A 10,950-nucleotide genomic window follows, 5' to 3' on the forward strand; every position below is an offset into this window, starting at 1 on the left:
CGACGCACAGCCTCCAGGCCGCGCCCCCATGTATGGAGCCTTCTCACCCCCCCTCAAACTCTGAAGCTGGGGCCTGGCTCCAGCGACGCACAGCCTCCAGGCCGCGCCCCCATGTATGGAGCCTTCTCACCCCCCCTCAAACTCTGAAGCTGGGGCCTGGCTGCAGCGACGCAGCCTCCAGGCCGCGCCCCCATGTATGGAGCCTTCTCACCCCCCCTCAACCTCTGAAGCTGGGGCCTGGCTGCAGCGACGCATAGCCTCCAGGCCGCGCCCCCATGTATGGAGCCTTCTCACCCCCCCTCAACCTCTGAAGCTGGGGCCTGGCTGCAGCAACGCAGCCTCCAGGCAGCGCCCCATGTATGGAGCCTTCCCACATCTCCTTGTTCCCCCAAGACCCCTGAACCTGGGGCCAGGCCGCACCCCTAGATAAGGGCGCTAGGTCAGCGCCTTCCATTTCTGGTGCTTTGCTGCAGTTTTAAGGTCTTCTTAGTTTCTCGTGGCCCAAGTGGATGTCATTTCTGATATTTATATGTTTCCCTCCTCTTCATTGCTTTATTTTGCTCGCAAGAAAGTGTTAAGGTCACGGGTATGGTTCATGCTTCATAACGCTAAAAAAAAAATAATAATAATAAAAGATGCAAGCACTCTGTGGAGGAGCCCCCCTGTGCCCCTGATGCACTCATGGGGAGCCCCCTGTGCTGCTGGGCCTTGTCCTGCTCCTTCTGCTGGGCCTTGTCCTGCTCCTCCTGCTGAGCCTTCCTCTACTGCTGCTGGGCCCTGTCCTGCTCCTTCTGCTGGGCCTTGTCCTGCTCCTCCTGCTGAGCCTTCCTCTACTGCTGCTGGGCCGTGTCCTGCTCCTTCTGCTGGGCCTTGTCCTGCTCCTCCTGCTGAGCCTTCCTCTACTGCTGCTGGGCCCTGTCCTGCTCCTTCTGCTGGGCCTTCCTCTACTGCTGCTGAGCCTTCTTATCCTGCTCCTGCTGCATTCAACCTCAGCTGCCGAAATAGCTCAGTTGGGAGAGCGTTAGACTGAAGATCTAAAGGTCCCTGGTTCGATCCCGGGTTTCGGCAGATTTTTTTTTGCCATTGGTGGGTTTTAATATTTATGGCTCCGGTGCATTTTAAGCCCCGGCTCTCACAATCTTGTAAGACTTGTCAGCACTCGGACCCCTCTTCACGCGCGGGGCGCGCATCAACTTTTAATATCGAGCGGCCGCTCTATTTCAAAGAATTCTATTGTGTACGCATGCGCAGTGACCTGTAATTTAAAGGGGCCTGTGTCATCCGCGCATGCGCGTGGGGCAGAGCTAGAGCCCACTGCAGCTCGCCGCAGACCTTCTTTCCCCAGCGCGCATGCGCAGCTCCTGCTGAGCCCTCGAGCTGTGCACCTTGGAGGCTCCCCTATGGCGGGTGGGCCATTTTCTGTCGCGCATGCGCAATATCTCCTTGTCACTAATGACGGCTTCTCATTCGTCTCCAGTGCGCATGCGCAGTGAGTCCTGAGCCAACTCGCTGCTAGTAGTAGCGGCGGCTCCTCAGCCGGGAGAAAGAGGGAGGGGAAATGACGCCCAGAGAAGCAGCACGCGCAGGGCCCGCCCTATCCCACCGTCATATACTGGAGCTCGCTCTTCTTCGCCGGGCTCCTCGTTAGTATAGTGGTCAGTATCCCCGCCTGTCACGCGGGAGACCGGGGTTCAATTCCCCGACGGGGAGGATGCATATATTTTTTTTTTTTTTGTGTTTTTTTTTTAAGGCTGCAGATGCATGCACTTATTCTCATTGATCAAATTCTACGCTAGCCATCTCGTTTACATATATACATTTTCTACTGATTTAAAGCGCAGGGGGCAGATTTATGTTTCCTGGCGCATCCCTGCAAATCAGCGGATGCGCCAGGAAAGATGTGTGACACTACGACGGTGCACCCACATTATACCCGATGCAGGTTTCATGTGGCGCAAAGCTTTACAACGTGACGCATCTCCCTAGATGCGTCACATTGTAAATAGGGCGCAACGTGACGCATGGTTCATGCCGCCGCTTCGTCATAAAAGTAACGCAACGGCGGCGCAAATGTGGCGCACGGGGCTCGTAAATCTGCCCCTGGTGTTTAATTTCTCTCGAAACTCAACATTAATGTCATAGCTATTCTAAAAGATTCACTATTTTTATGCAAGAAAAAGGGCCTGTGATTAACCAGTAACCCCTTGTTAGTCTTTAATTTTGGTGAGTGTCCTACAGAGGGCACAGTGTGGGGTCTGATGGTGCTAGAGGCTGCAAGCAATCTGTACTCTAGACTTGGACTCAACGGACCCTGTTCAAGGTTTTGCAACCTTAGGAGACCGATACCACGGCCGGTCCATGCTTTACTCTTTTATGTATTTATGGGCTTTTATACCGCGCGTACTTTACCCGTAAGTGTCAGAGCGCTTTACAATAGAAGCAGGTGCATTACATAAGGACTTGAGAGGACATGAATTACATATCAGATACATACCTCTGAACACAAAAAGAATACATTACAATGGTGTGTGCAAGAGATGTGCAATTTAAACTAACAACGTAGATATAATCTACCAATATTGGCAGGAAGTGAGCACTAAGGGGCACATTTTCAAGCCCTTTGATACACTTTTCCGCCGCTGTTGCGTCACTTTTTTGAACAGCAACAAAGTAAACAATGAGGTCAATTTTCAATGTGACACATCTAGGAAGATGCCTCACGTTGTAAACCCTGCATCACCTTATACCTGCGTCAGGTATAATGTATACAGGGTGGGCGTTCCCATGCAGGAAGCCTCATAAAGTGACGCAGTGAAATCTACAAGATTTCACTGCACCACTTCTAAGACGCCACTGCATCAAAACCTTACGTCGGCTTTAAGCAGGCGTAAGGAGTGACACAGTTAAATAAGTATAGGCCTCAACATGCATTGCTTGAGTTGCATCATGCTTGCGACATGACTCCAGCCATGCATGACTTTTGGACCAACAGATGTGTCAGAATTTCTGACGCATCTGTCAGGCGCAAGGGTATCGCAGGCTGCTGCAGGAAAAGTGATGCATCTCTGCAGATCAATCAATCACTCAATCAGTGGATTTGTAAAGCGCACTACTTACCCGCAAGGGTCTCTGGGCGCTGGGGGGGTGAGGGGGGAGGCGCTGCTGCTAGTGGTCGAAGAGCCAGGTCTTGAGCAGTCTCCTGAAGGCTGGGAGGTCTGCGGTCTGTCGAAGGTGGAGGGGGGCGTTTCAGGTCTTGGCGGCGCGGTGGGAGAAGGATCTGCCCCCGGAAGTGATTCTGTGGCTGAGCGGGACGGCGGCCAGGGACAGGTCGGTGGAGCGGAGTTTACTATTGGGTACGTAGAAGGAGAGTCTATTGTTGAGATAGGCTGGGCCGGTCTTGTGGAGTGCCTTGTGTGCGTGGATCATGAGTTTGAAAGTAATTATTTTGTCGACGGGGAGCCAGTGCAGGTCTCTCAGGTGTGAGGTGATGTGGTCTCAGCGTGGGACGTCTAGGACCAGGCGTGCGGAGGCGTTCTGGATTCTTTGGAGTCTGCTGATGAGTATGGACGGGGCTCCGGCGTAGAGGGCGTTTCCGTAGTCGAGTCAACTGCTGACGAGGGCGCGGGTGACAGTCTTTCGTGTGTCCACCGGGATCTATCTGTAGATCTTGCGGAGCATATAGAGGGTGCGGAAGCAGGAGGAGGAGACTGCGTTGACTTGGTTGGTCATGCTGAGCTTTGAGTCGAGGATGACTCCTAGGTTGCGTGCGTGGTTGGTAGGTGCCGGGGGGGTTCCCAGTGATGCTGGCCACCAGGAATCATCCCACGCTGAGGGGATCTCCGTCTTGTCCGTGTTCAGCTTGAGCCGGCTTGCCTCCATCCAATCGTCGACGGCCTTCATACCCTGGTGAAGGTTGGATTTGGTGGTGAGGGGGTCCTTGGTGAAGGAGAGGATCAGCTGGGTGTCGTAGGCGTAGGAGATTATGTTGTCGTGTAGTCTGGTGATGCAAGCGAGTGGAGCCATGTAGACGTTGAACAGCGTTGGGCTGAGGGATGATCCCTGCGGGACACCGCAGACGGTTTTGGTGGTTCCGGATTGGAACGGGGGGAGGCGGACTCTCTGGGTTCTGTTGGAGAGGAAGAAGGTGGTCCAATCCAGGGCCTTGTCTCGGATCCCTGCGTCGTAGAGGCGTGTGCGTAGTGTGTGGTGGCAGACTGTGTCGAAGGCGGCGGAGAGGTCCAGGAGGATGAGGGCTGCTGTCTCGCCATTGTCGTGTAGGATTCTGATGTCGTCTGTGGCGGCGATGAGGGCGGTCTCGGTGCTGTGGTTGCTGTGGAAGCCTGACTGGGAGGGGTACAGGATGCTGTTGTCTTCTAGGTAGCGGGTGAGCTGGGTGTTGACGATCTTTTCGAGGACTTTCCCTGGAAACGGAAGCAGGGAAATGGGCCGGAAGTTCTTGAGGTCGCGTGGGTCTGCCTTGGGTTTCTTCAGTAGGGCGTTGATCTCGGCGTGCTTCCAGCTCTCAGGGAAGGTTGAGGTCTCGAAGGAGAGGTTGATGACGTTACGCAGGTGGGGTGCAATGAGGCTGTCAGCTTTGTTGACGATGTGGTGGGGAAGAGGATCAGACGGGGAGCCTGAGTTGATGGTGCTCATGGTCTTGATTATGTCTTCGGTGCTCACGTTGGTCCATGTAGTAAGGAGGTCGTGGTCGGTGGGGTTAGGAGTGTTCGTCGTGGTGGGGTCCATAGGGTTCAGCCGGGGGTTGAAGCTGTTGTGGACCTTGCGGTGGAAGAAGGCAGCGAGGGTGTCGCACAGGGCTTGTGACGGCGCAATGTCGTTAATTAATTAATTAATTAATTGTGGGTTTCTAACGCGCTAGAATCGAGTCCCGAAGGAGTATCTCTGCGCAATAGACCGCTGGGGAACCCGTCCTGGCTTTCCCTGTGAGATGGTCCCTACTGGGTATCTCCAAGGTGAAACCAGGAATCCCCGGCGTATGTGGGGGGCCGTTGTGGAGATGAGGCAAGCTAATGCCCAGAGTTGCCGAGTGTGATCCCTGGTTAGAGTAGGCACCAAGGTGAGAATTATCGAGTCTGCTGACCCTGGTCCACGACCCTGCCTCGTCGGGAATTGAACCCTGGGCCCAGGCTGTCCTCTGCTCCTGGGTCTGCCGCCTCTAACCAGTGAGCCACACCACTCCACTCGTTGGTGCAGGAGCTAGGATTGGAGAGTTCTTTCACAATGTTGAAGAGCTCTTTGTTGTTGTGGGCGTTGTTGTCGAGGTGGTCTTTGAACGAGGCTCTTTTGGTGGTCCTCATGAGGTGGTGATGGTTGTGAATCGCGACTTTGTGGGCTGCGTGGTTGCCGGGCGTTCTGTCGTTGAGCCAGATGTTTTCAAGGTTACGGCAGGTGTGCTTGGAGGCCACGAGCTCTGGGGTGAACCAGCTGGCTCTCTGGTTGGTGTCTCTGTCGGTGGGTTGTCTCACTGGGGCTAAGGTGTTGGTGCAGTCTTCCATCCAGAGTCTGAGGGCGTGGGCCCCATCCTCGGGGTGGGTGGGGCTGGTCGGTGGGCTGAGTGCGAGGTGTGTTTCTAGTAGTTCCTTGGTGACTTTGCCCCAGCGTCGGCGGGGGATCTGTAGGGTGCGGTGATGTGTGACTGGTTTCTGGAAGGTGAAATGGACGCAGTGGTGGTCGGTCCAGGTGAGCTTGGAAGCGTGGCTGAAGGCAACGTGGGGGCTGGTGGAGAAGATGGCATCGAGCGTGTGGCCGGCGATGTGGGTCGGGGAGTTGACGATCTGTTTCAGTCCGAGGGTGGTGAGGTTGTCGACCAAGGTGGAGGAGTTGCTGTCGTTGTTGTTTTCCAGATGGTAGTTCAAGTCACCGAGCAGGATGTAGTTGGTGGTGGTTAGTGCGTGCGTGCTGATGAAGTCGGTGATGGAGTTGCAGAATTGGGGACGTTGGCCGGGTCGTCTGTAGACGAGGGTGCCTCTGAGGGTGGTCTTGGGGTCAGTGTGGATCTTGAATTGAATGTGTTCGGCGGTGGTGAGGGTGTCGTCGGTGTTTGTGGAGACCTTGATGGTGTTCTTGTGGATGATGGCGATTCCTCCTCCGACTCCGTTGGTCCGGTCTCTGCGGGAGATCTTGTATCCGTCGGGGATGACCACTGCGATGTCTGGGGCGGAGGCTTCGTTCATCCAGGTCTCGGTCAGGAAGGCGACGTCTGGTGATGTGGTGGTGAGTAGGTCCAAGAGCTTAACGGCGTGCTTGCGTGCGGAGCGGGTGTTGAGCAGGATGCATCGCAGTTGGTTGGGTCCCGTTGCTGTGGGAGCATCGGCGTCGTTGATGCAGGAGAAGTTGCATTTCCGGCAGGAGAAGGGGCCGTGGGTGCGTTTGGGGTTGGCCTTGTAGCAGTTGATGGTTCGTCCGTGGTTGAGAGCGATGAGGGTTTTGGCGTCGTAGCGGTAGCGGGCGTCCTCAGTGGTGTGAAGGCCAGGGGATCTGGAGCTGGGTGCGGTCCAGGCGCAGACGGGCTTGCCTTAGGTGCGCCAGCGGCGCGCCCGCTGCGCACGGCTGCCATTTAAGGGGAGGTGGGGAGGGAGGATCAGCTGGGAGGCGGGAGGCGGGTTGGCAAGGCAGCGAATGGGCACGGGGCGGGCTGCTGGGGAGGCAGCGGTGGAAAAACTCACACAGCAGCGGGGGGAAAAGTTAGGTAAACGGTCAGGGGGCACAAGTACACAGCAACAGGGGTACAGAATCAAGAAAGGGGAGGGGGCGCAGGCACACAGTGGCAGGGGTACCTGGCACGCAGGCAGCAGCGGCGGAGGACAGCAAACCAAGGTGCAGGGGGCACTAGGAGCACGAGACAGCAGGGCGAGGTGGCAGCAGGAGGATGGCACTGGCACTGGTGGCGCTGCAGCAGAAGGGGAGCGGCCTACCTGGAAGGCCAAGGGTCGCGATGCGTCAGTTTCTTGTAAATCTGTCCCTAAGAATATCCAAATGGCATTATGAACTCATATGGCAAATCATTATCATATCAACAATATTATAATATAGTACCGGTTAACTGTGCCTGTGTCATGATTGTACACTGCATTGTCCTTTTTGTTATTGTGCTGTTTCAATGCTGGAGGCTGGCTCCATGCGCTGGACCCCTTTGTTCTCGATCAGCCCCAACCTGGCGCCTCAATATTTCCTTACCCGCTCTCAATCAATCAGGGGTTTTTAAGCGCGCAACTCACCCATGAGTGTCTCAAGGCGCTGGGGGGGGGGTGGAGGGGCGTGCAGCTCCGGGTCAGTCAAAGAGCCAGGTCTTGAGGCTCTTCCTGAAGGTGTGCAGAGTGGCATCTGATGTTGACTGGGAGCTCGTTCCATGTCTTTGCTGCGATGTAGGAGAAGGCTCTTCCACCTGCTCTAGTTCTGCGGATGCGTGGGGTCTGTCCCAGGACGAGGTCGGCAGAGGTTCTTTTTGAGTACGTGGAAGGAAACTCTTTCGTTGAGGTATTTGGGTCCGATGTTGTGGAGGGATTTGTAGGCGTGGGTGGGTACCTTGAAGGTTATTCTCTTCTCGATGGGGAGCCAGTGGACGTCTCGTAGGTGCTGGGTCATGTGCTCATGTCGTGGGGTTCCGTGGATGAGTCTGTCTGCGGTGTTCTGAAGGAGTGTCAAGCCACTCTTTGTGGTAGGGATTTGTTGATTTTGGTGTAGAGGGCGTTACCGTATTCCAGTCTGCTGGTTATGAGTGCGTGGGTGTCTTTCTGCATTCGGGGGGGATCCATTTGAAGGTCTTGCGGAGGATGCAGAGGGAGTTGAAGCACATGAAGGCAACTGCGTTGATCTGGCGGGTCATGGTGCGGAAGGAGTCTAGAATGATGCTGAGGTTTCGAGCGTGGTCTGATGGAGGCGTCAATCATCTTGGTGGCTGGGGAGACAACATCCATGAACTCCTACAATTGCACTGCCCTGAATTACCTCCTCCGCCGGTGTGAGCATGGGCAGCGATGCTAGTGGCCGTCTGCCGGCGGCACTAGGGTAGCGCTGCAGGAGGGCTCCACCTACCTCCCTCCACATGATCGATACATCCTCTCCTTCCCCTGCTCTAACTGGAAGCAGGAGAACTGGGAGAGGCAGCGAGCCCTCAGGACTAGGTCCAGCTTGTATTCCTGGATCTCCCCGGGACAAGAAGTGGAGAGAAGACAGCATTGATGGGACCCCAGAGGCATCCGGTGGGATTTCCGCAGACAGCAATCCCTGGTCCTGGGAGTCCTCCTGTGTTCCTTACTTGTTGCTGGCCTCAGCATTGCTAAACGATCCTCGTTGCATCTGGGGTCACAATATCGACTCGTTTGGAACCCGATGGGCAACGTCCAGATGGGGGGAGCTTTCTCCCAGGACAGCGCCATAAAGAAAATGTGGCCTAACGGCTAGGGCGGTTGACCTTGGAGCTGGGCAACAGGGTCCGAGCTATTGCCGGGACGCTCAACATTCTGTGAATCTGGACAAATCACTTAATCTCCCTGTGCCCAACAAAATGAATGTGTCCGCCTGTAACTTAAGTGGTGCTCATGTAAAGCGCTCTGATACCTCCGGGTATAGTCCCCACTATATAAAACTCCACAACAACAACAAAAAATACGGTGATCCCTAGCCCGGGAGGCTCCTGAGCAAGAGCTCCTAACAGTCACCCATCTTGGATGTTTAATGTTGTAAGTTTAATGTGGAATATTAATAGTCCTCAAACTGAAGAGTCTATAATACTGAGACCCACATTTACAATGGTTATGCGTCATATTTGTGCAAGATCTTATTTGGTATTTACAAAGCAACACAAATTCTATTTGTGCTGCTTTCTCAAACAAAAAACAGCACATAAGACTGCACATTGCGCTGCCTTACGTTACTTACTTCACAAGATTGATATGCTCTTCCTCACAGAGACTTGGTTCAAAGATACCTCTCACTCTATATATGATCTCCTATTCCCCACAGGCTATTCTTTATTTAGGAATGACAGAACTGACAACACGGGGGTAGGTGTTGTAGTCATCTTTAGAAACGCCCTCCAACTTAAGGCCTCTCCTAACAGCTCCTCCCACACCTTTGAATGCCTTTTTCTTGAGCTTCAATTGCAACACCGTTCACCCCTCAGATTCCATGTCATTTACCGCCCGCCTCGTAGTGGCCCTTCGTTTATGGAAGAACTCACTGACTTCATCAGCGACCAATACTCACGAAGTGACAATCAGAACTTCGTGGGTGACTTAAATCTCCACTGGGGCGTACCGCAAGACTCCTCTGCGAACTCACTGGCCACCTTCCTCTCTGCAAACGATCTTATCCAATACTGCACTGAATCAACACACTCTAAGGGCGCAATCCTGGACCTTGTTATTTCTAAAGCAGGCATGCTTTCTACCACTACCCCAATTCATGTAGATTGGTCTGACCACCTCCTCATCCCATTCTCTCTTCAACTTTTACACTCTATAACTCTTGGCCAACCCAAGAGGGCCATCTCATGGTTCCGTGATACCAAAAATATTGATGTCGGTCCCCTCTGTGAATCAGCTTTGTTATCACTTCCAAGGCTAGACCCGAGCATAGATGTTGACGAACTCACCTCCCAATGCCTCACAGTTCTTGCAGCTGAAATTAATAATGTCTCTCCACTCAAAAGCAAAAGGTTAAGGCCCACTCCCTCAGCACCTTGGTTCAACAAATCCCTTTATGAGGAAAGGAAGCAGCTAAGATTCCTGGAGAAACAATGGAGGCAAGTGCCCTCCACCGACAGTTTGGCCATGCTTCGCGCAGAAAGATCCAAGTACCACAAGCACATCTTCCTTGGGAAAGCTGCGCACTTCAACCCCTCCTTGACTCCGCCAAAAATAGACCCAAAAAACTTTTCGATCTCATTAAGATTCCTGACTGCTCTCCCCCAACCTCCAAGGTGGATGATTCTACAAAGAGAACAGCGGATTTCGCTATTTTCTTCGATGAAAAAGTGAAATCACTTGTGGATCAGGTCTCTCATCATACCCCGCCAGAGGAGTGCAAATCCTTAGCCATTTGGCAGAGCTTTGACCCCATATCTGAAGATGCCCTTCTCAAGTGCATACGCGAAACAACGCCCTCCAACCATTCTCTTGACCCTATCCCCAGTGCTATTGCCATTGACTTCTATACCCATTCCCTTTCCTATTGGACCACTCTGATCAACCTCTCCCTCCGGCAAGGCTCCCTTCCGGCCTCTTTCAAAACTGGGCAGGGCACCCCTCTGCTTAAAAAACCCACTGCTGATGCGAATGACCTCAACAACTTCCGCCCCATCACTAACCTTCCCTTTCTTGCAAAGGTCACAGAAAGATGTGTAGCAAAACAACTCTCTCGTCATATCAAGGACAATGATCTTCTTGACAATTGTCAGTCCGGCTTCATTTAAAACTGCAGCACTGAAACAGCCCTACTGCAAGTGGTTGATGACGCGCTGAGGATACTCGATTCAGGGGGGTCCTGTCTTCTAATTCTCCTTGACCTTTCCGCAGCCTTTGACACTGTCAATCACAACACCCTCCTCAATATTCTTCAACAGAGAATGGGCATGGAGGGCACAGTGTTTAAATGGTTTGCATCCTTCCTTTCTGACAGATCCCAAATGATCAAAATAGCGAACAGTCTTTCATCTTATGTGGTGGTAGGTCAAGGTGTTCCCCAAGGCTGTATACTTGCACCCACATTGTTCAATCTCTATTTAGACCCACTGGGAAATCTCCTAAGCAAATCTGGGATTCACTATCATCTCTATGCAGACGACACTCAACTCTACCTCAAGGTTGCCTCCACTCACGATCTCTCCATCCTAAGCTCCACTCTCGACTCCATTCAAAACTGGATGTCAACTCATCAACTGATTCTGAATCCCTCCAAAACTGAATTCCTCCTCTTCTCCTCCTCACT

General features: G+C 53.3%; 1 non-coding gene across 1 annotated transcript; it reads left to right on the forward strand.

The window, feature by feature from the left end:
• The first annotated feature begins 995 nt into the window (after window positions 1-995).
• On the forward strand, window positions 996-1,068 carry TRNAF-GAA (transfer RNA phenylalanine (anticodon GAA)). The gene has a single exon. It is a non-coding gene; the product is annotated as a tRNA-Phe (tRNA).
• The last annotated feature ends 9,882 nt before the right edge of the window (window positions 1,069-10,950 follow it).

Source organism: Lissotriton vulgaris, chromosome 11 (genome assembly GCF_964263255.1).
Source record: "Lissotriton vulgaris chromosome 11, aLisVul1.2, whole genome shotgun sequence".
Taxonomy (NCBI): Eukaryota; Metazoa; Chordata; class Amphibia; order Caudata; family Salamandridae; genus Lissotriton; species Lissotriton vulgaris.